The sequence below is a fragment of the Pleurodeles waltl genome, chromosome 5, assembly GCF_031143425.1.
Source record: "Pleurodeles waltl isolate 20211129_DDA chromosome 5, aPleWal1.hap1.20221129, whole genome shotgun sequence".
In the NCBI taxonomy this organism is placed as follows: domain Eukaryota; kingdom Metazoa; phylum Chordata; class Amphibia; order Caudata; family Salamandridae; genus Pleurodeles; species Pleurodeles waltl.
In genome coordinates this window covers 1,509,391,410-1,509,416,796 of record NC_090444.1, presented here as the reverse complement: position 1 = coordinate 1,509,416,796, position 25,387 = coordinate 1,509,391,410, and the positions used below count along the sequence as shown (strand labels likewise).

The 25,387-nt window shown below is 44.9% G+C and overlaps 1 long non-coding RNA gene across 1 annotated transcript in view; it reads left to right on the top strand.

Annotated features, from left to right (window-relative positions):
* Positions 1-24,662, top strand: part of LOC138297403 (uncharacterized) — a 34,076-nt gene extending 9,414 nt beyond the window's left edge. The window contains exons 2-4 of the long non-coding RNA XR_011204079.1: positions 9,765-9,806; positions 10,904-11,046; positions 24,610-24,662. This is a non-coding gene — a long non-coding RNA (uncharacterized lncRNA). The remainder of the gene's footprint in view (positions 1-9,764; positions 9,807-10,903; positions 11,047-24,609) is intronic.
* The last annotated feature ends 725 nt before the right edge of the window (positions 24,663-25,387 follow it).

Here is a 25,387-nt window from a genome sequence, read left to right as displayed (position 1 = left end):
CAACTGCTGTCTTGCTGATGCAGGGAACAGAGTGACATTGTGGCCTATGGAGGCATTTCAACAGCTCAGCCCTTATGCAGGTGGTGAGAACTGAACGCTGCGATAACACCCCCTTGTAGTAGCTGTGTTATTTGGAGGAGCAGCCACGCCAAAGGTGCAGGAGGTCAGTATGTTGTCAGGCAAGGAAACAAGTCGTGGTGGCATGGGGGCCTACCACAAAATGACAAGTCAAGGGAGCAGAGAAATCCTGAAGGCTGTCAGTGGTGCCAGCCTGGTCAGTGCCCTGCCATGCATCACACTGTGTAAGTTGCCTGGGAGCAGAGAAGAAAGAAGGCCACGTTAGAGCAGCAAAGTATTACTGGGACCTGTGCTGGAACATTGAAAGGGATCTGCTGACGCCTAATAGCCCCAGGACATTAGAACGCAAAAGCAAGTCGGTGCTCGACCTCTGCAAGCCCGGTAGGAGCCAGCCAGGGGATGGTCCAGAGATATATGAAGGCACAGCTGCAGTGAGTGAGGAAGCCTCTACAGGTTTAGGTGCGATGGCCTCTTAAATTGGGTCTATATGGAGCTTACTGAACAGGGTCACATAGCTGTGTGACTGCAGGCCTTGGAAAGGAGCAGACATTGGAGGCTGGAACTTAGTGTTTGAAAGACACATATATTCAGCACCTGGAACTTGGAGGTAGGTATCTCTAGGTAAGTAGGCACCGGGGAGGCAGTCTAGACCTGTTGAGCAGCCTAGGAAGTCTGATAGGCCCTGCTGTATGTGCTCACTGATGAGTTGCCGGATAAGAACATTTGCCACTTACGGGAAGGACAGATTGGCACACATTACTACACGCCCGAATGGCACAGTGTGGCAAGAAACAGGTGATACTTCAGAGAGGTGATACGTTTACGTTTATCCAATTTCCACGATTCATTAAAATCATTGCAAACATTACAATAAATCGAACACAGGAATTTTAAAAAACAGTATCATGCAGATTACAAAAGATACCTTTGACAAGTAAAAACGCGCACTATTGCATGATAAAAAATATAAAAAAGTAGCAGTAAAAAGCCCTATTCCTAATAGCAGCGGCAGAAGATCATATATCATACAGATTATAAAAGATACCACTAACAGGACAAAATGCACACTGTCACATAATTAAAAAACGTAGCAGCAAAAAAAACCATCCATAATGGCAGCCATGGGAGATCATAGGTAAGCTTAAACAAATGCTCAATAAAAGTTCAAGTGCTAAGTAGAGCCCACAGAAGTGAGCGAATCCCTTGCCTATGAATACTAAGATTAAAGTGCAAGATGTGCATTTTCCAGCTAACAATAAGGTCGCCCGGTCAAATGCTCAGCCTACAAGAGCGAGAGAACCCTTTGCCCATGTCTACTAAAGTTAAAGTGCGAGATGTGCAACTTCCATCTAACAGTGAGGTTGTCCGGTCCATCTTGAAGGGGTACCGGCCCAGCATAGTGTTATGGGCTTTGCCCTCAAGTTGTAACATTTTTTTCGCGAATCAACGAGGCAATTGCCATAAACTTAATACATCTTGCCGTCATTTGACAAGAGTCACCTTTCAGCATTCAATTACAGCTGTTGTACAGATCCTAAAGCTCAACTGCCTGAAAGCTGGGTGAGGATACTATCAGCTGGGTGTCTTAAAAAAGGGCACAAGAATAAAACATGTACAAGTGACTCCTGCTTATAACCACAGCCCTTACATAAAATGTCCGAGGTGCCAGTCAAACCGCTGTACTTGTATGTTTTGAGTGGTAATACGCTTTTTACTGTAAGGAAGTGACAAGTACACCGGAAAAGATAGTGGTTGTTATAGAGGAATTTTCAGGTCAGCATGCTGTTAATAGATCGTAAGTTCGCATGAGGTGACAAGCACATTGCATGCTCATCAGTGCTTTTGCCTGACTTTCGAGGGCAAGGCAGTCTTTAAAAGGTCTCTGGCAACCAGATGAGCTTTGGCTACCTGGATAAGCTTGTGGATCCTGTGTAATGTTCCACAAGAGGTTATTTTTTTAACATCCCCTGCTCAGCTAATGCAAGCTTGGAGCACGTGGATAAGAGGCTGGCAAACAATGCATGGTTTTGTTGAACCAGGGTGAACTCCAAATAGATCTGTGCTTGTGTAGAACATGCTGGTAGCTTGAATAAGTGCCTGTAGCATTGGCATTGAGCCCAGTCAAGCCAGCTTGTGATGCAACTTAGATAAACATATGCTCTGTATGCCAAAGTAGGCATCAGTTTGCCTTCAGTGACTTTGCAGATTGATGTCATATCTGGGCGAGGGATATTTTGAAGATTTGAAAAGCAAAGAAAAGGGCCTCGGCTGATGTTGCTAAAGCCTCGATGTGCAGGGTAGCAAAGACAGCATTCACTAAGCCAAAGTCCTAGGTACTTGATAGTAGGTGCTCTTTCAATTATCTGGGCATATGTATACCAAGCACCTTTTTTTTCTTATTCCTGAGGACTACAATCTTAGTTTTCGAAGTGTTAATACTGATTTTATTTTCCTTGCAATACTTGGCCAGAGATGATAAAGCCCTTTGAAGGCCAGTTTGTGGTTTGATCCATTAGTATTGTGTCATTGGCATATTGTAATATCTGCACCGTCTTCCCTTGGAGTTTTGGTGGAAAGCAGCTCTGGCGAGGTGGTCATTCAAATCCACAAGGTACTGATTAAAGAGTAAAGGCACCAAAATACAGCCTTGCTTGAGGTCCCGGTTGGTGAAAATCTTGGCTTAGTAGGCCCATATGCTTGTCATTCATACTTTGACCCAAGTATTAGAATGGAGGCTCCTATCTGTCTATCAAAGAGGGCATCCGCTCTCTGCACTGGCTGCCAGTTGTGAAGCGTATGAGGTTTAAAGCCCTTTGTTTGGTTGACACCGTTCTCCACTGTCAAGGGCTGATGCATTTGAGAAAGGCCTTTAAATGGTATATTCCCAATAGACAGTTATGGTCTGCCTCTCTTAATAAGATAGAGGTTCTGAGATTTCGGAAAGCGAGGTGGGGGATGTTTTTTTTGCATGGCTGCTGCTAGGCTATGCAACTCCCTGCCCACCCATATCGCTAGTCTTTCCTCTCATGTTGTCTTTTGTATGAATCTGGAAATCTGGCTTTTCTCTTGTGGCAATGAATATGACTTTCTGTCTCTCTTGTTGGTGCTTCTTTGGTTAGCTAGCGTGTTGACACCTTCAGGTATAAAGCGCTCTATGAGCTCTTTTGCATTAATTACATCGAATAGATGTGGAGATAACACACCGACCGAGGAGTGGGATTCAGCTCTCAGGACTTGTTATTTCATGTCCTTCGGCTCTTTCGAGAGACAGGAGGTGTATTTACAAACACCTCGTATACACACATTTGGATTCACTACTACTGTGTTTAATACAGGATCTATACTACTTGGAGAGCTAAGGAAGCTCTCGCTATTAACTCTGCTCAAAATACTCTGTTGAGCCCTGAGGAAGTCATTGAGATTATTGTCTCTTAAGACGAAACACGTGTTGGCTGTTGTACCAGTATCTGAATGCTACACCTCAAGAATAAACTGGATACATGCTAAAGACTGTTGTCTGTTGTACCAGTATCTGAATGCCACACCTCAAGAATAAACTGGATTCATGCTAATTGTTCTCGGTCTGCATTGTACCTGATTGTTTGGAAGAGGACTATACTGTATATGGACATGGACTTTGTTTCCTTTTAATTCACGTGTGCCTCGGCATTTGTTGACTAGATGTGGAGTGATACCCCATGCATCCAATTTGGCCCACAGCCAGAGTCTGTCTACTTTGTCAAAGACTGTTGCAAAATCAATAAATACACTATAAAGGTGTTGCGCCCCCCCCCCTTTTTTAGTTACAGTCTTGGTCAGGGTGGACATGCAAAGTAGGTGGATCTCCTTTACCTGTCTCTTTTGAAATCCAGTCTATAGGGCGGGAAGTATTTTATTCTGTTGTTCCCAAGCTTACAACTCCTTGTAGAGTATTTTTGCATAGCATTTCCCCTCCACATCCAAAAGAGCAATGAGTCTAAAGTTTTCAGGCTTATCCCTTGCACCCTTCTTATGTATTGGGAGTAGGAGAGATCCACACCAACTCTTGGGCACCAGCACATTCAAAAAGCAGTAGTTAAACAGAGGAGTCAAAAGGATGGTCCATTTATCAATTGCAACCTTAAAAATACTTGCTGGAATGCTGTTGAGACGAGATGCACCAGTGGAATGGCTTGATACTAGAGCTTCCTGAACCATTCCATCTGTGATTTGGATTGCAAAACTGCCTACAGGATTGAGCAGTCCAACAGAGTGTGGTGGTGGAATAGCTTTCTGTTCTGCTGAGTGGTCAATGTATAACAGAGAAATGTATGGCATCCAGTTAGCCATAGGAATTATGAACATCTCTTGATTTTGAGTCCCAATCGCCTTATAGACCATATGCTGAAGTCTTTTTAGAATCCCTTGCCTTTATTGCTGAAAGGACTGTTAGCACTTGGGAATCTGTATCACACTGTCGTTCCACATAAAGGCTTTGCCTGTAGTTCTTGCGCACTGACTTGATCTTTTCTTTTTGTTCCATATTTGTTGGATTCTCACGCACAGCCCGTATACATCAATTAAGCTCTCTTTTAAGTAACATTAGTTCATTACTGTTCGTAAGGTCAGGGCGAGTTTATGCGGAGGACCTTGGCAGGACTGCAGATTTATTAGATCATTTAGTAGCTCATTTGTAAAGACTGGCCAGGTTACAGTGGAGTAAATATTTAAAGTATGCGAAACTAAAGTATCAAGGAATGTTGTAGTTGGAAATTCCAAGTTTACATGCCAAATTATACGTTTAAAAGGTTCTAAGCCAGCTTGTTCTCCCCACCTTCCCACCTTCCTTGTGCAAGGTGGCAGTCATCAAATGCAGAGAACATGACAGTATTACCTGGTCACTTAATAGGTAATGATCAATTTCAAAGTTTGAGATCTGATGGAAGTCTTGGGTAGTGACCCATAAGTAGTAAATTGTTGCCTGTCTTTCACGAGAGGAGTGCCTATACGCAGCAACTCAATCTGAACTGCACCTGCCATTCAGGGTGCACACGCCCATGATGTGTAGACTAGAGGACTACTCAATGTCCAGTTTTGAACTTCTTGAAGGAGAAGAGGTATTTAAAGATGGAATGTTCCAAACTTTTTCCTCAACATCTAGCCACTCGTGGTCATTCATCACTTTTAATAGATCTCCATTGAAATCACCTGCTAAACGCCAGGTACCCTTAGACTTATCCTGTAGTAAGTCTTTCAATCAATGTTTCAACGAGATAATGGATTGTGGACTTTTTCTTCCCATGATTCAGGTTAATGTAAATATTTGCCATTATTAGAGTTTGCGTGATTCCCTTTTGTTGGGGGGAGTGAGTTTAATGATGATGACTGTTCCACTTATGAGCCGGTGTGGAGATGGTAAAGACCAATCGATTGTATTTATAGATTGAAAGACCCCCAGAGGGTTGACCCCCTCCAGCCCCTCCTTGGTGGATCTGTGTGCAGGTGGGTGATATTCTGTGGGGGTTTGCAGATAATTGCCATGTTTCTTGCAAACAAATTAAGTTGAAGGTGTGTAGATAATCCAAATGAACCTGGGAGGACATTAAAGAGTTGTATTCCCTTAAAGTTCGAGAGACGAGTGACAGTGGGGTTGGCACCTTACCACCAGGAGTGTTGGGACACATGAGGGTCACATTAATTAACCTTGTTTCGAAGGAGTTCAAATTATTCATTAGAGGACAAACTCTGCTCCCTGACTCAAGATTTTTGTACATGATTGCTTTATTATCAAGGGAGATGAAAGACTGGTTTGAGTACCTCACAAAACTGGGGGCATATGATGCAAGGATTTTGAGGCTATATTGCTCTTCTGAGGCAACATTTGCTTGAGGGCAAAAATTGGAGGATATTTGACTATAGCCTGTTTGACAACCCTTTTGCCCCACTGAGCCAGTCTCTCCTTTTCAGCGTGAAACATATGAACATTGTTGTTATCAAAGAAACAAACTACTGTTCTTAAGTTACTTTCAACACTTTGCCCCTTTGTGAAGGTGATGTAGTCAATGTCTTTGGCAGAAATTTGGCTCAAGCTTGGTATGGCGGCTAATAGGTTTATTATATTAATCCTGTGCAGAATGTCTTCTTTGCCCTGTGATACATATTCAGGATCTAACAAAATACTTTGCAAGTCGGATTCCTCTGCATTTATGGGAGTGGACCCCAAGGGGAGTGCTGGAGTTTCCCTTGTGTCCCTCTGACCACTTGTCTGCTGGTGCCATACTTCCAACTGACACAGGCCACTTCTAGCAGGTTCTAGGGGACCAAAAGTATTCTCATCTTGCCGGTGTATGAATTTCAATGTCTCCTCAGGTGTCCCTTTTCACGCCTTCATCTGAGATGACCTTTTAACCAGCTGACGGAGGCCTAATCTGTCTATTTCCGGGGGCCAGAGAGAATTAGCATGAAGCTGTTGGTCATGCGGATTGTCTTCTTTATTTACATGGAACGAGGAGCAAATACAATTTATTACAACACTCTTTTTGGTGGACAGGATGCACAAATTGAATCTCCATTGGTTAGCCCCTCCTTCTACACGGCCCTGCTCCGCTATAAAATTGAGCACCATCTGCATTTAAGTTATTTGATCAGTTTGAGACCCCCGTGTTGAATTACATTTAGTGGTAACACCTTGTGCTGTTATAGCAAAATGATTTAAGCTCTTGTCGTGGGAAGTTATTGGAACTTCAGGAGTATTTGAATTCAATGTTGGTGCCACCGTTCCTGATGTGGTTAGCATTTCAGTGCACGGGCAGACTGGCCACATGGGGGGCAGAAACCTCTACACGCCAGGGATCTTTTTCGTTTTTTTTTTTGGGGGGGGGGGTTGTTTTTTAGAGGTGGGGAGCGACCCCTTAGGCAAGCGTTGCTCCCCTGGGAGGGCAAATCTATTTTTGGCCATTTCTGCTCCCCTTCGGGGCAGATCAGCGTGTTTCTATTAGGCAGATCTGCCCCCGGGGAGGGGCAGTAACCACTTAGGCACCAGGGATTGGTGTGTGTGTTTTATTTGGGGGGGGCAGCCCCTTCGGTAAGGGTTGCTACCCATGGGGGCACATTACTGTTGGCCAGATATGCACCCTTTGGGGGCAGATTTGCCTATTTTAGGAAGGCCCATCTGCCCCCAAGGGGGAGGAGCAAGCCCACCAGAGACCAAATAAGAGGGTGGGGGGTATGGCCATACCCCCACCCCAAATAAATGGGCCAAAGTTGTTCTGCCCACCAGTGGGCAGATTGGGCAATTACCCCTGATCCACACCCCGGGGGCAGAAGGTTTACTAGATGCCAGGGAATAAAAAAAAAAATAGTAGGGTGGTGGCTACCAACCAATATGGGCCTGGTTATGCCCCCACCCCAACTGAAAGGGGCAACAGTCTTTCAGCTCTCCCCCACACTCTAAAACAACTTATCCTACAGCAAGCATGAAGACATTTGATTATTTTGGGTTTTGGTTTTACATTTGGGCCATGAGAGCTTGGCTAACTCTCAAATTCGTCCCACTTGGATTGGTGAGTGCTGCACTTTATGGATTTTGGGACGCTGCCATGTAGAAAAATCCACAAGATCTAGACACATCTGAAAACTAAACATCTGGGTGATTCCAGGGTGGTGTGTTTCACATGCACCCCGCACCATCTTCTTACCCACAATGCCCTGCAAACCTCCAACTTTGCTGAAAATCACACATTTTTCCCACGTTTTTGTGATTGGACCTTCCGGAATCTGCAGGAATCCACCAAATTCCTCCCGCCCACCATTGTCTCATCTATACCGATAAAAATTGTGCTGCACTTGTCAGCCTAAAAATGTTTTTTTCAAACTGCCCTTTTGGACCCGCTTTGGTTCCCCCTCAATTTTGACATGTTTGTGGCTCTTCCCTGTCACAAGCACGTGGCCCACCTGCACAAATGAGGGATCATTTGTACCGGGAGACTGAGAGGAACGTTGGATGGTATGAAATTTGTCCCGGTGCAGTGATCCCACACAGAAATGTGTTTTTTTTGCTCAATTTGAGGTTTGCTGAGGATTCTGGGTAAGAAAACATTGAGGGATCCACGCAAGTCACACCTCCCTGGACTCCCTCGGGTGTCTAGTTTTAAAAAATGTCTGGGTTTGGTAGGTTTCCCTAGATGGCTGCTGAGCCCAGGACCAAAAACGCAGGTCCCCCCCACAAAAACAGGTAGTTTTGTATTTGATAATTTTGATGTGTCCAGATAGTTTTTTGGGGCATTTCCTTTCGCTGGCAGTAGCCCCACCCACAAAAGTGAGGTACCATTTTTATCGGGAGACTTGGGGGAACGCTGGGTGGAAGGACATTTGTGGCTCCTCTCTGATTCCAGAACTTTCTGTCACCAAAATTAGAGGAAAAAGTGTTCTTTTGTCCACATTTTGAGGTTTGCAAAGGATTCTGGGTAACAGAACCTGGTGAGAGCTCTACAAGTCACCCCATGTTGGATTCCCCTAGGTGTCTAGTTTTCAAAAATGCACAGGTTTGCTAGGTTTCCATAGGTGTCTGCTGAGCTAGAGGCCAAAATCCACAGTTAGGCACTTTGCAAAAAACAGCTCTGTTTTCTTTGTGAAAATGTGATGTGTCTATGTTGTGTTTTGGGGCATTTCCTGTCGCGGGCGCTAGGCCTACCCCCACAAGTGAAGTACCATTTTTATTGGGAGACTTGGGGGAATGCTGGGTGGAAGGAAATGTGTGGCTCCTGTCTGATTCGAGAACTTTCTGTCACCGAAATGAGAGGAAAAAGTATTTTGTTTGCCAAATTTTGAGGTTTGCAAAGGATTCTGGGTAACAGAACCTGGTGAGAGCCCCATAAGTCACCCCATCTTGGATTCCCCTAGGTGTCTAGTTTAAAAAAATGCACAGGTTTTATTGCTTTCCCTAGGTGCCGGCCGAGCTAGTGGCCAAAATCCACAGCTAGGCATTTTGCAAAAAACAGCTCTGTTTTCTTTGTGAAAATGTGATGTGCCCATGTTGTGTTTTGGGGCATTTCCTGTCACAGGCGCTAGGCCTACCCCCACAAGTGAGGTACCATTTTTATCGGGAGACTTGGGGGAACGCTGGGTGGAAGGAAATTTGTGGCTCAGCTCAGATTCCAGAAATTTCTGTCACTGAAATGAGAGGGAAAAGTGTTTTTTTGGCCAAATGTTTAGGTTTGATAACAATTCTGGGTAACAGAACCTGGTGAGAGCCCTACAAGTCACCCCCATCTTGGATTCCCCTAGGTGTCTAGTTTTCAAAACTGTGCAGGTTTGCTAGGTTTCCCTAGGTGCTGGCTGAGCTAGAGGACAAAATTCACAGCTAGGCACTTTGCAAAAAACAGCTCTGTTTTCTTTGTTAAAATGTGATGTGTCCACATTGTGTTTTGGGGCGCTTCCTGTCGCGGGTGCTAGGCCTACCCACGTAAGTGAGGTACCATTTTTAACGGGAGACTTTGGAGAACACAGAATAGAAAAACAAGTATTATTGCCCTGTCATAGGCTGACCGATATCACGTACACCAGACTGATTGTGTTGAAAGGTAAGTATGGTTTATTGTTATTTTACAGGATACTTTCTAATGCGTAAGTCTGATGTAGTCGTTTGTAGAAGTCTTCTCTCATCTGGGTGTGCTAATCTCGTCTTCTTCTTTCTTTTCTCTCCAAAGGCCTCTCGGGAAGCATGTGGAGACAGAAGAAGAATAGGCACGGTAAGTGATTGTTTCAACGCTCTCTTTTCCTTTTCTCTCTCTCTTCCTTTCACTTTTAGGTTCTTTATTCTCTACTTTCTCTTTCCCTTTTTCCTATGCTCCACTCTTGTCTCTTTGTTTCTTACTGGCTCTTCCTTAGCCCTGGTTTCTGGTCTTTCCTTCCTCCTCCTGTATCCTGTCTTTTCTTAGACCTGTCTGTTTCTTCTGACCGCTGTCTTTTCTCTCCTGTACCTCTCTCCTCTTTCCCTTCTTCTTTGGCTCTTGAATTGACTTTTCTGTATTTTCGTATTTTCTCTAGTCTGGTCCTTCCTGTCGTGATTGACACGGTTTCTTTCCTAATCCACCTCCTAGTTTGTGCTCACAGTGTTTTCTCCGCCCCTTCCCCCCTTTTTCCATATAACCTCCCGCTCAGTGCCCGTGCTCGTATTGTTTCCCGTATACCACCTCCTCCTCCCGCTTCCCGCCCTCCCTACCTGTCCCTAGCTCCGTACCTGACTTGGCCACGCTTCTCCTGAAGCGTGGCGGGTCATAGGCATCTGCTTCCCGGGGCCGGCGATCTTCGTCCCGGGTTGGGACTGTGAGGGCTCGTGGTTCCAGTCGGGTTTTCTCTCCCCAGGAACTCCTGATGATCGTCGACTCCTCTCCTCCCTGGTCCTTTCGCTTCTTTGGTCCGCTCCGCTAACTCCTTCCTGTAGGTTTCCGCTCTGGACGAATTCCCCCTGATGCTCTGGGACTTCTCCTTTTATGGGTCTCTCGTCCCGCGTGTCCCACGTATAGCCAATAGGAAGAGCAGCCCTCTGGGTTGCTCCCACTGGGCAACCCAGGCAGAGACAGTACTAGGCGCAATTGAGTGCGGGTCGGAACGGTCCGACCCGTCACATGCCCCTTGCCTTTCTCTACATTTTTTCCTTCCAAATGTAAGACAGTGTGTAAAAAAGATGTCTATTTGAGAAATGCCCTGTAATTCACATGCTAGTATGGGCACCCCGGAATTCAGAGATGTGCAAATAACCACTGCTTCTCAACACCTTATCTTGTGGCCATTTTGGAAATACAAAGGTGTTCTTGATACCTATTTTTCACTTTTTATATTTCAGCAAATGAATTGCTGGATACCCGGTATAGAATGAAAACCCATTGCAAGATGCAGCTCATTTATTGGCTCCGGGTACCTAGGGTTCTTGATGAACCTACAAGCCCTATATATACCCGCAACCAGAAGAGTCCAGCCGACGTAACGGTATATCGCTTTTAAAAATCTGACATCGCAGGAAAAAGTTACAGAGTAAAACGTGGAGAAAAATGGCTGTTGTTTTCACCTCAATTTCTATATTCTTTTATTTCAGCTGTTATTGTCTGTAGGAAACACTTGTAGGATCTACACAAATGACCCCTTGCTGAATTCAGAACTTTCTGGGATCCAGCATTGGTTTCTCACCGATTTCTGTCACTAACTGGAAGGAGGCTGAAATTGTGTTGAAAAATGGGGTTTTCTAATTCAAGTCTGCCTGTTCCTGAAAGCTGGGAAGATGGTGATTTTACCACCGCAAACCCTTTGTTGATGCCATTTTCAGGGGGAAAAACCACAAGCCTTCTTCAGCGGCCCATTTTTCCAATTTTTTGAAAAAAATGAAATTTTCGCTGTATTTTAGCTAATTCTTGGTCTCCTTCAGGGGAACACACAAAGTCTGGGTACTTCTAGAATCCCTAGGATGTTGGAAAAAAAAGGAAGCAAATTTGGCGTGGGTGGCTTATGTGAACAAAAAGTTATGAGGGCCTAAGCGCGAACTGCCCCAAATAGACCAAAAAAGGCTCGGCACAGGAGGGGAAAAGGCCTGGCAGTGAAGGGGTTAAAGAACATTGACAACAGATTTTGTTGTGCTAATTGACTTTTTTTTTCTTTGTGTTAAGTGTCTTGAGTTGCTTTTTATTCTTTTTTTAGATTAATAGAGCCATTTGAGTAGGGGGGCTGGCCGGGCAAACCAGCTCTGCTTTCACACAATTGAAGTTGTTGTCAAATACCTGTGGCATTCCCTTTTCCTGGCAATTTGTTGAACCAGAGTCTTGCTAATCTGTTGATTTTGAAGAAGCATGAGCCGAATTCACTCTGTCCACCATGCCCACTGTTTTTCCGGCATCAGCAACGGGACTGACTGTTGATGCAGCCAGCCATATGAGGAGCATCTCTTTTTTTATAATCGGTAGTTAGAGAAGCCATCACTGTGAGAAGGTTGGGCAGCTAATCCAGAAGATGTGAGCAAAATCATGTAAATTCATTATCCATAGTGGAGTGCTGCACACAAATTATTAGAGAATTTAATTTATTTAGTTTTTGGTTGATGTCTTTTGTGTGATTGACTACATTTTGCAGTATCATTATTTGGAAGTCAAGTTTGTCAGAATGTAATTCCCCCTTTCTACCAAAAGCAGAGATGGTTGTTTCCATTAATTGCCTTCAGACAGTTTCCTCATTGAGATAAGTGCTCAGTGACCTGCTTTGACATCCAACATCTCCCGTCATAGTATGAGAGCGCATTGGAGCATGAGCAAAGATTCAGCTTCTAGCCCTGCAGGAACTTCCCACGGTTTGATGACTTTCACTGGGGGGGAGGGGTAACGGAATGTTATTCACTACTGGAAACTCCACACACAGGGAGGCCACAGAGTTCCCAGAGTTTTCTGCTAGTTTATGGTCAGGGAGGTGAACCTCTATCACTTTTCCAGGAAGTTAGTTAGGGCTGATACCCTGGGGTCCATCTCTTCTTTCTTTTTGTTTCAAGGTGGTGAATTTGCATTAGATCATTAGGGGTGACTATTAGAGCTTCCATGGGGCGACACGGACAGGCTGTTGGCTCATCAATTAAGATCAAACTTTTGCCAACCAATGAATTCATATATGAAGAATTCTTATTTAACCTGCCAGCCACAAAGTCTTCTAACCCCGTGATTGAAGATCTTTTGATGTCATCTTTTTTCCCCACTAAAGGAGCTTTTTTTAGCCACTGTGGAGAGTGAGTCATTCAGCCTCACTATCTTTGCCCTCCCTACAAGCCTCGCTTTTCAAAGGAATAGCTGCCATGCTTGATGGGGATTGCATGACTTCAGAGGCGGTGAAGTTCTGAATATAGTGGTCTGCCTTATTTAGTGAAGATGACTCCCTGCTTCTGGCAGGCTTTGTGTTTGATTGTATTTTATTTTTAAGCTTTTTCTCTCTTTCCTTAACAGTGCCAAGTAGCGTAACGCTGCGAATGGGCATAGTCTGGCGACTGATGAGATAAGTAAAAGAACTTGGCCAGTTGCCAGCTCCCAGCCAGCACTCCTTCTTATTTAATGCGAGACGAGCGAATCATGCAGATAGCCACCAGACTCCTCAATTTAAGATGCTTTTGGGTAGTTACTCCCTAAGTTCTCAAGGGCAGCTATGCACAGCAAGCAGGGTTATTGGGGGAGCAACTGGGGCGCAAGGCGCACCAGCCGCTAAGCTGGCTGCTTCCTCACCACCAGCTCTCAACGCACATTGGCACGCATAAGGCGACTGACTTGCTCCTACCATACTGACTTCAGGCTGCCCACTCTCACTTCCTGTCGACAGCTACATAGGGTCTCCTCTTTGGACCATTAGCTGTGGCCTCTCCTGAGGCCTCACCTGCTCACTCGAGGGAGGTGGGCAAGGGAGGCTCGGGCAGTTCTCCCCCCTTGATACAGGGCTTTCACTCCAGCCATGGTGTCTCCTACCGGGGCATCTCCTGCCAGCAGCACGCGTTCTGTTCCGCCTCCTCGAATCCACTATGGCCCACTAACCTGGAGGCCAGGCGGTGTAGGCAGCAGCGCAATGTGGCACTGGTGCTGATACTGGCCTCGGCTTAGGCTTGTGCCCCTAACTCCTCTGGGCTTCCAGCCTCAAGACAACAGCAAGGCAGCAGCGTTGCAGTGTTCTTCCAGAGTGTGTGGGGCAGGGCGGCAGCGTCCAGCAGCCAAACACCAGCAGTGGGAAGCACTGAGAGAGATGATAGGTGACCTGAGGCCAGATAGGAAACTGGGGTGCCAGGCCTCCACACCCTGTGTATCGGACCTTTGGATAACTGAACATAGCACTGCAAAGGTCACCCTGTGAAGTGGTATCACCTGCACTAGTGAACTATCTGGGTTATAAAAATGCATCAGCAACTATAAGTAAGTAAGAGTGAATCAACGTATCTCCTACTTGTACTAATACTAATGTTGTGGGGTTATATTAGCGCTTTGCATGGTCACATTTATTTTAGTTCTGGGCCTTTGCTCTTTTACCTAGTTCATTGTATTTGTTCCTTTTTATTATGTTAGCAAAAGTTTTTTTGGGTGGTGATATTTTATTATTGTTATCAGTCTCCCTTCTATGCAGAATTTGTTATTAGTTCTTTGGCACAACATTTTCATCTTGTGCTCAGCGAAAGGGTGTATGAGGCTGTACATGATTAAAGTATTGCCGGTTGAAAGATTACAATTTCTACCTTACACAGAAAAAATGCATTATCACGTTAGGACAGTTCTTAGGACAACAGCATGTTTTATTTTAATACAACACGCTGCCAGAAACTAGGTTAGAGGGGACATTCCAGACAGCCATCATATGCTGTAACATGTCGTCACAGCCTTGCTCAACTTGGCCTTGGCAATCCATCTATTTGGGGGGACTGCCAGCAGACCAATAGGCAAAACCTTACATTGCTTAGGTATGAGGAATGGGGCTTTCTTGCAGAGACTAGTATGGGCAGATTAGGGCTAACACTGCTATCACACTCACGCAGATTTTAAGTAGTAGATTTTAGATTCACTAGTGTGATGGAATGTTGGAACTTTTTATCTGTTTCACTTTTCTGGTCACTGTAATAATAGTTTTGTGTTTCATTGTCCTAATAATCACAATTCATTCCTTACTACATAGAACGCAGTTGCTGTAACAAAATGGACTGAACCAAATCCTGCTTCTGTCTGTCTTTCACATATATGAGACTTGTGTAACTGAGAGAAAGGGGTAAGATCTGTTCCACCACAACATCCCTGAGAGGTCATAGAGCACCATGCATCAGGCTGCTACAAATCACCTTTACTTCTGGGTTTTGTTGAGGTGTTGCTAGCTAGCCAAAAGGGTTAGGCAGACAGCTGTCAGACGGTGTGGGATAAGACTCAGTCCCCACACACGGTTATGCTGTCTCCCAAAACCAGCAGTTTCATTCCCTTGACAAGAGTCCTATGATATAGTGCCACCAACATTGGTTAGGCACTAACTTTACAGATATCCCAAGTAGCTCTGTCGCATTACATGCTAAAGGCACCCTAATTACCTTATACCTAGAGGTCCGTGTTGTTAGAAACTTTCCTCCTCAACTAAATAGGTAGTACCTATTCTAGGCTGTAGGTTGTTCCAGCTTGAACATTAAAAAATGATTTCCCCACATTGATGTTTCTATCTCTGAACTAACTATTTTTTTAATTTGAAGGACCTCGATGTGTAGCAATTGCAGCAAATATGAGACAACCTCTTACACAACATTTATTAAATCATGGGCTCACTGCCAAGGGCGGGGAGGTCACATTTGTAGTTTTAGCTCACAAAGTATACAGAATAGAAATTGTTTATTCTTGGGTCACTTTTTCAGCAGCAGATGGGAACACACAATAGCAAATGCACCTGCACAATACACACCAAATGCGTATTTAGAAATACCACTATCTTTTCAAGAACACCATAATTAGCTTGATGGGGCTCTACCGCACGTTCCACAAAATGTAAGACTAGGTCCTTTAAGTAATGACTGTCCTACATGGGCAGAATTGGCTACCTACACACCACACCCTAATGAGAGTACCATGAGAGTAGCGGGGGTATGCCACTTATATAATAGTTAAGTAGAAATATATAGACACATAATACAATTTGTGATGCAGACCTTACATACCGCCCCAGCAAAGGCCGCTCCAGTGCAACCACATTTGTCTGCAGCAGGAATAAGTACTGCAACTGTACATTCAATAAGGAGTAAGGTAGTAAGGTACCCACCGAATATGAAGAAATTCTGTTTTGGCTAGCACAAAAAAAGCACCCTGGAAGCAGTGTTTTCCCATCTGGGGCCCCAAGACAAACACAGAATTCTCACAATGTGCTTGCCATTTGGGATGGTTCCCTCTGTGGACAACTGTGCCACATGGGGTGCAGTATTTGCGGTACTCTAAACTACCGCACACAATACAACAACACTTGTGAATCTTTCAGAAGTGTTAAAACAGATTCAAGATGAATACGGGGCAACCCAAGCCCTGGACTTGGGTGCGCAATTAAAAGGGTAATTTTGCCATAGTACCCTCAATTATATTTAGTAATTTAAAAGGGGAAGCAGTGACAGTGGCATTATGCCAGTGGCTCTGGGACATTCTTCAACAGGAACAAGAACGCAAGCTGACTAAGATTATTACTGAATCCTATACCATTATAGGTAGGGTTAGCCTGGGATCCAGACCAGTTAAACCACAATTACAAGGTAAATCCAATAAGGATTCTACCAAGCAAGCACAAGAGGGTTCTAAAAAACGCTGGGATAAGCAAAAACAGAATAAAGATAATAAAATAGAAAGAGGAGAATCTCCATGTTGAGGGACCTCTGAGAAATGCTACAATCTTAGAAATAGGGAAACTTTAAAAAACTCCCAATCGATATCAGTATAATGGCACTCACCAGTTTTGTTCCTTTCAGGACTCACCTGGCAAATGCAGTGAGAGGAGGGTGGTCAGAACATCGAAACGAGTATGTGAAACCAGGAAAAGATTCACAACGCTCTTCTGAAGTTTCAATAAAAAAGGAAGAGAAACTTTCAGAACAAAAGCCCCAATTTAAAAAGAAAAAGGTGGCAGCCATCTTGGTGAAAAATTCCACACATATTGAGAACTTTGCTGAAGAACAGGACGTGGACAGTGACTCTGATAGACAGCGTAGCAGAGGTCACAATAGTTTGCCAGAATCCTCAAGAGCTTCTGGATGTGGCATCAACTAATGACTTTCTTGAAGTCGAAACTGCGGACAGGTGCGTCTCCCGAGCCAACAGGGTTTACAAAGTGAAAATACTAATTGAGGGAGACATAGACCACGCAATTAAGTTATATTTTGGGGATGAATAACGCTAAGTTATCACATCCTCCTTGAATAAAAAGATTGCCCACCTGAATTCATGAGGGGAAGAGGTCTGTTAGAAAAGGGGTCTCTAGTCGGCAATGGTTTTCTGTAGGAAAGTACCATCTTTCTTGAATGTTATCCCCACATTTACAAGTATGTCAGTATTTTTTTGCCTGTCTCACTGGGATACTGCTAGCCAGGACCCCAGTGCACATAGTTTGTGGCCTGAATGTGTATACCTGTGTAGTGCCTAACTGTGTCACTGAGGCTCTGCTAATCAGAACCTCAGTGCTCATGCTCTCTCTGCCTTTAAATTTGTCACTATAGGCTGGTGACTACATTTACCTATTTCAATTGGCATACTGGAACACCCTTATTATTCCCTAGTATATGGTACTTAGGTACCCAGGGTATTGGGGTTCCAGGAGATCCATGTGGGCTGCAGCATTTCTTTTGCCACCCATAGGGCGCTCAGACAAACCTTTACACAGGACTGCCATTGCAACCTGAGTGAAATAAAGCATATGTTATTTCACAGCCATTTTCACTGCACTTAAGTAACTTATAAGTCATCTATATGTCTAACCTTCACTTGCTGAAGGTTAGGTGCAAAGTTACTAAGTGTGAGGGCACCCTTGTACTAGCAAAGGTGCCCCCACATAGTTCAGGGCCATTTCCCCGGACTTTGTGAGTGCGAAGACACCATTACACGCGTGCACTACATATAGGTCAATACCTATATGTAGCTTCACAATGGTAACTCCAAATATGGCCATGTAACATGTCTAAGATCATGGAATTGTCCCCCATTCCAAATCTGGTATTGGGGAGTCACTTCCATGCATCCTGGGGGCTCCACTATGGACCCCCAGTACCGCCAAACCAGCTCTCTGGGGTTTTCTCTGCAGCTACAGTTGCTCCCAACCCACAGACAGGTTTCTGCCCTTCTGGGGTCTGGGCAGCCCAGTTCCAGTGAGGCTGAACAAAGCATTTCCTCTGAGAGCAGGGTGTTACACCCTCTCTCTTTGGAAATAGGTGTTAAAGTCTGGGGAGGGGTAGCCTCTCCCACCATCTGGAAATGCTTTGATGGGTGCAGATAGTGCCCTCCTTGCATAAGCCAGTCTACACCGGTTTAGGGAACCTCAGTTGCTGCTCTGGTGCGAAACTGTATAAAGCAGTGGTTCCCAACCTGTGGGCCGGGGACCCCTGGGGGTCTGCGAAGCCTCGTCAGGGGGTCCGCGGCAGCTTAAAAAATATAATAATATTAGGTCCCAGCTATCAGTATTGACTCAGTGGGGGTCCCCCGGTTCCAATAATGATTCAGTGGGGGTCCCCGGGCTCCAGTATTGATAAAATGGGGATCCACAGAAGTGAAAAGGTTGGGAACCACTGGTATAAAGGAAAGGGGAGTGACCACTCCCCTGTCCATCACCACCCCAGGGGAGTTGCCCAGAGCTCCTCCAGTGTGTCTCAGACCTCTGCCATCTTGTTTCCAGAGGTGTGAGGGCACTCTGGTGCCAGCAGGTGACACCAGAGACCCCTCCTGATAGGTGCTTACCTGACTAGGTAGCCAATCCTCCTCTGAGGGCTATTTAGGGTCTGTCCAGCGGGCTTTTCCTCAGATTACGACTTGCAAGAATTCATCAGTATTCCTCTGCACTTCTCTCTTTGACTTCTGCCAAGGATCGACTGCTGACTGCTCCAGGACACCTGCAAAACTGCAACAAAGTAGCCAGAAGACTACCAGCGACATTGTAGCGCCTAATCCTGCCAGCTTTCTCAACTGTTTCTTGGTGGTGCATGCTCTGGGGGCTGCCTGCCTTCATCCTGCACTGGAAACCATGGGAAATCTCCTGTGGGTTCAGCTTCACCGGTACTCTGGATCCCCTCTCATCCTGACGAGCGTGGCCCCTGGAATACAGGTGGTGGACCCAAGTGACCCAGACTGTCAAGTGGACCAACTGTCCGAATTTGGAGGAAGTAAGTCCTTGCCTCCCCTTTCCAGACAGTGTACCACGTACCAGTGCACCACGTGATCTGCAGCTACAAGGGCTTCTGCGCACATTTCCAAGAAATTATGCATGCGCAGCCGAGCCTAGGTCCCCAGCACTGCGTCCTGCGATGCTCAGCTCCCTGAGTTGATCTCCGGTGTTTTGGGACCTCTCTTTGCAGTGTTGAGACGACCGCCATGTTCAGTTTTCTTGAACCTGTGTTCAAGGACTTCTGCGGGTGCTTTCTTCCCGTTTGAGGGCTCTCTACGTTGCTGAGGGCCCCTCTCTGTCTTCCCTCCCAAGTGGCAAAATCCTGGTCCTTCCTGGGCCCAGGCAGCACCCTTTTTCTCCAACCGGGATTCTTGCAGCTAGCAAGGCTTGTTTGCAGTATTTTGCCAAGGAAACAACTCTGCGTCCTCCAGCATGGCATGGGACATCTTCTGCACAAAGAAAAACATCCTACCTCCTTTCGTTGTTGCAAAACCTGCAGCTTTTCCCAACCAGAGGCAGCCATTTTGCACCTTTATCCGGGGTTTAGTGGGCTCCTGACCCAACCGGACACTTTAGCAACTCTTGGACTTGGTCCCCTTCCTTTGCAGGTCTTGAGGTCCAGGAAACTGTCTTCATTGCTTTGCAGTCTGTTGTGGTCCTTGCAAAATCCTTTATTATGGCTTTAGTGTGTTTCTGGGGAAATAGTAGTACTTTACTCCTACTTTCCAGGATCTTAGGGTGGGGTCTCCTTTACACCCTTAGTGTTTTCTTACACTCCCAGCGACCCTCTACACACTACACTAGCCTAGAGTACCATTTGTACCCACTACAAGCCAGGCCTGCTTTGTACATTTTCACCCTGTCCAAGTAGGGACACTCACTCTAGTCAGGGTAAGGGAGCAACACAACTAATATAACACTTGCACCCCCTTGGTAGCTTGGCACAAGCTGTCAGGCTTATCTCAAAGGCAATATGTAAAATATTTGTACACACAAACACACAGTAACACAGGGAAAACATCACAAAAGTACTCCACACTAGTTTAAATAATAGCCAATATTTACCTGATTACAACAAGAACAAAACAACAAAAATCCAACATATACAAGCAAAGATATGAATTTTTAAAGATTAAATCTCAGTAAGGTACTTAGAAACAGAATAGCTCCAACTGGGGCTATCACAACACCTTGATGGGGTCATTCACAACAGACCGAGGCCACTCACAAGGGAGTGCAGGATCGTCATGGAGTCACATGAACTCCAGGTACAGTGCCTTGGAAAACGAGGAAACAAAGATGTTGCATGGAGAAGGGGATGTGAGGTGTCGCTGGAGCTAGTGCGGCATTTGTTCCTTTCTGCTACTACGGAGATAAGTCACTGGTGCCTTACAGCTAGGCCGGGGAGGTGAGGCGTCAGTTCCTTATAGTTTTAGGGGAGGTGATGTGGCGTTGGTTCCTTAGGATCCAGTAGAGTAGATGAATTCAGCAGGTCAACATGCGAGGTGTTGACTTAATGGTGATGCGACCACATCACAGGGCCACAGGTGCTGCAGCGGAGTCGGTGTCATGGACGTCGGTGACACGGCACTCAGGACTCACACTGTGGCGGGACTTCGGAGGCACTGCAGCTGCATCAGCCCTGATGCGTTAGTCATGGTCGTTGAACTCAGGGAGGATCACAGCTCCGGTGCAGGCATTGGTGCAGTCGGACAGCGGCACCAATTCCAAAGTAGCTCTGGAATCTATGTATTTGGTTTCTTCTTGGTTCCTCCAGAACTCACTCCCAAGGGCCCAGGAACTGGATTTGGCACCACTTGGCAAGTCATGACTCCCAGCAAGAGAGCCCAGGTGCCGGCAGATGAAGTCTTTGATGCCCCTGAGACTTCTTAATAGGAGTCAAGGTCAGTCCAAGTCCTTGGAGAACTTTTGGAAGCATGATGCAAGAAACGAAGTCCAGTCATTTCGATCCCAGGACAGAAGCAGCAAGCAACAGGCCAGCACAGCAAAGCAACAGGCAGAGTGATAGTCCCTCATACAGCATCTAGCTCTTCTTCCTGCCAGAATGTCCTCAGTCCTGAAGGATTCTAACTTTGTGGGTCAGACACCATTTCTACCTTTGAAGTAGGAAAACTTCAAAGAAAGGTTTTTGTAGTGCACAAGACCCTGCCTTTCCTGCCCTGGCCTCAGACACATTCCTGGGGGTTGGAGACTGTTTTTCATAAGGACAGGCACAGCCCTATTCAGGTGCAAGTGTCAGCTCCTCCTGTCACTCTAGCGAGGAAGACCCATCAGGATATGCAGGCTGCATCTCCGCTTTCTTTGGCTGTCTAGAGTGAATTCACAAACAGCCCTACTCTCATCCTAACCCAGACATGTACTGTATTCCAAGCCAGGCAGAGGCACAGAATGGTTTAGCAAGAAAATGCCCACTTTCTAAAAGTGGCATTTCAAATTTACAATTTAAAAACCCACTTCAACAAAAGATGTATTTTTTAATTGTGAGTTCAGAGACTCCACATCTCTGTCTGCTCCCAATGGGAAATTACACTTGAAAGATATTTCAAGTCAATTCCCATGTTCCCCTAAGGGAGAGATAGTCCTTGCAATACTAAAAACCAAATATAGCAGTATTTTAATATCAAGACATGTAAAATACACCAGTACATGTCCTACCTTTTAAATACACTGCACCCTGCCCATGGAACTGCCTTCGATGTAACTTACATGTAGTAGGTTTGGGCCTGGCAAGTGGGTGTACTTGCCAAGTAGAACTGGCAGTTCAAAACTGGACATACAGGCACTGCAGTGGCAGATCTTAGACACATTTACAAGACTACTCCTGTGGGTGGCAAAATCAGTGCTACAGGCCCACTAGTAGCATTTGATTTACAGGCCCTGGGAACACAGGGTGCACTATACTAGGGACTAACTAGTAAATCAAATATGCCAATTATTCATAAACCAATCACCAATATCATTTAGACAGAGGGCACTTGCACTTTAACACCGGTCAGCAGTGGTAAAGTGTCCAGAGTCCTAAAGCCAGCAAAAACTAAATTCAGCACAGGATCAAAACAGGAGGTCAGAAGCCGAAAAGACAAAGGAAACCACGCCAAGAGCTGACAGGTCTAACAAGGTCATTTTACCTTCTTTCTCAGTCCTATTTCCAGATACACTAAAAGAAGATAGATTGGGCTTTGACGCAGTCTACAGCACTGTACCGCAACCATGTAGGGTGGGATAGAGATTCCCCATACCAGGTTATACCAATTAGGTTAACACCACACATCCAGCCACAATAACCCATAATGCATGAGATTAAACCACATGTGAGAGAAATACTTTCACAACTAGAGTACCAAGTAGGAATGGAACGCTATGGATCACCAATGAATAACCCTTTGTTTCTCATAGCTAAACCAGACCATTCATACAGAATAGTCTTAGAATACAGGCACCTTAGCAGTCACACATGCACATTTGCAATACAAAATACACACAGCACATCCCTTATCAACAATTTAGTGCACAAAAAATACAGAACACCTTGGATATCTCCAATGTTTCTGCCAAAATCTCGCTCCTGCAAGTCAGGTTTTGAGTCAGGTTTTGAGTGACTTCAGTGTGATTGGCCCTCAAAGGAATGTTGTTGACTCCCTCAAGGGTATAAGAACAGTCCAAGATTGTTCTCAGCCCTTGTAACATCAGTATTACATGATATTGATCCTGAGGCGTTGTCCTATGTAAATGATATCTACCTCACAGATGATAACCTCAGAACACATCTAAAATGGGTGGACCGCGATGTTGTGGGATTTGCCAAAATGAGACTCAAATTTAATTTCAAGAAAATTAAAATGGCTTTTCTTACTGTCCTGTTTTTGAGATATGAGTTATCGGATGAGGAAAAGAGTCTGGCACCCCACTTTCTAGAAAAGTGCGCATAGTTACAACCTTCTAATATCATCAAAAAGCTACTGTCATTGCTGGGCTTTTTCAGTTTCGGCAGAACATACATTCCAGATTATGCACAATGCATAAAACCACTTTATGACTTAATACGCCCACATTTTTCTAGCACACATTGGAAACTTGAACATACACACATTCTTAAAGCATTGTAGCAGGACATGCTTGAAGCTAAACACTTACACATGTGACAATGAAACAAACTTGGTCATCAGGGCTATTCCTGGTGCCATTGGATTCACCTATGTAACATTCAGTGAGGGTGAGACCATAGCAGTAGCTTACAAATCACATTTGTACTCCACCATTGAATAGCCTTTTGCTCCAACTGAAAACATTATGACTGCTGTTCAGATAGATGTCATTAAAGAGAGACCTCTGGTCCAAGGGAAAAGCATTATTGTTGTTACCCCAATACCAGCCCTTGAGGCTGTTACAAAAGCTAGCATTCCAAACTTAAAAGCGTAACGTTCACGTAGGATCCAATGGGCAATGTCTCTGACAGCCACTGATGTTGACTATGTTTTCTATCCAAAACTTCAGATCAAAGAATTCTTCCAATATAAACTTGAATACCCAATACCTACAATCAATTTGCCTCTTGATCAATACCGGATCATTATTTACTCTGATGGTTCACCTCAAGCAGTTGTAGGTACCAAACACCAATATCTCATCGCTTGTGCAGCTGTGAGCAGGGTAATGAGGGATGGCAAATTCCCTCAAAATACCAATAAGCGGACCCTAGGGGACTGTACTGCACACCGTGCAGAACTTAAGGCTCTAATCTTGGCACTGGAACACCAGGATCCTGAACTTTCTACTTTGATTGTGTGTGATTCGTATTAGTGTGTCCAGTCCTTCAATGAATAGCTGTATTATTGGCACCAGAACAGGTTCAGAGTTTCAAAAGGGAACACCAATCAGCGCAAATTCTTGTGGGGAAGGTAGCTGACAAGCTACCAAAGGCTCATGTAGTTCATACATTGGGTCACCAACGTGTTGGAGTACACGTTGCAGGAAACAATTTGGCCGATGAGGCAGCCAAATCGGCAGTAGCCATGACTTCTGTTGCTGCGATTACTCATTCTCATATGAGGTTGGATGATGAAACACTGGTTGTTGTGAAGACTTCGGCTGACAGCAAGCCCTTACCAAAGGCATATCCCACCAAATATTCCTACCATTTAAGTGCCCAAAACATTGCATTTGCAACAACACCAGGGGTAGGTGATCGTGTGATCCCCAACCAAGACCAGAGACTGGATCGCATAAAAGCAGCACATGACATTTGAACTGTTATTTAAGATTTGTAAGTCTTCCTTTGGACATATGTATTTTCAGAATTCCATTCGGACCAGGGCCCTGCCTTTACCTCCAGGGCATTCAGGTGCACCATGTCGATAATGGGTGTTCTTTTCCATTTCTTGTCTCCAAACCTTCCCAAGAGAAAAACACTAGTGGAGCGGGAAAATCAAAACTTAAAGTAATCCTTAAGAGTATTAAGTACGGGTCGTAGTTGGCTTAACCAGCTGTATGGAGTCCAGAGTGCACTAAATAATCTGCCCGGAAAGTCTTTTGGGGACATACTCCGTAGGAAGTCCTTTTTGGGACACCTTTGTATGTCCCAGATCTTGATGTTATGGCACGGTGGCAGCAGAAACACCTTTTGACATAAATTAACATGTCACTCTTTTGCAGGAATTAAAACAGTTCATGTGCACATGCCGCCACCTTGGGAATGAGGATTTGCCAACAACATCCATTGCAAGATTCCTAAAGTTGGGGATCTGGTGTGAGAAAAAATTGCTGTAAAGAAGGACTTTGTCCCAGCCTATAGCGCACCGGATCCAGTCCTGGGAATAGATGGTACCAGAATGTTACCACCACTGCCTAGTTCTAAAGAAAGCCGTTTCATTTCAATTGACAATGTCAAGCTACACCGTGTGGCCAGTCCCGCACAGTAGACCACAAGGACTCCTGGGTAGTTCTTGTACATCTCTTACTGTCAATCAGGATGTACCTCTACAAACATTAAACAATGATGAACGTACTTCCCGAGTTTGGGAAGGGTGGAAAATGACCTCTTGTTTGTTCCTATCACCACATAAATGACATAAGTGACAAGAAACATAAACAATACTGAATTATATTACTCAAATTCAACTTACATTGATGGAATTGTTTACTATGAACCACCAAGGGATACATCTGCCAGTTCTCCTTCACCTGCACCCGCTTCAGTATTTGCACAAACTGCTTCTGGTTATTTTTCTGACATCAATGATTAATTTTCAAATTCTTCAGCGTCTTTGGCAGCACCTGTATCAAAAGCACGTAAGCTTTTCAACTTGCTTAAAAACAACTATCTGATTTGTCCATGGTACTATCTGTGGATATTTTCAACTTTGTCTGCCTTCCTTTACATTGAGTTTGTCATGGTTTTCTTTTTGCTGATGCATGTTCATTATCTTCCTAA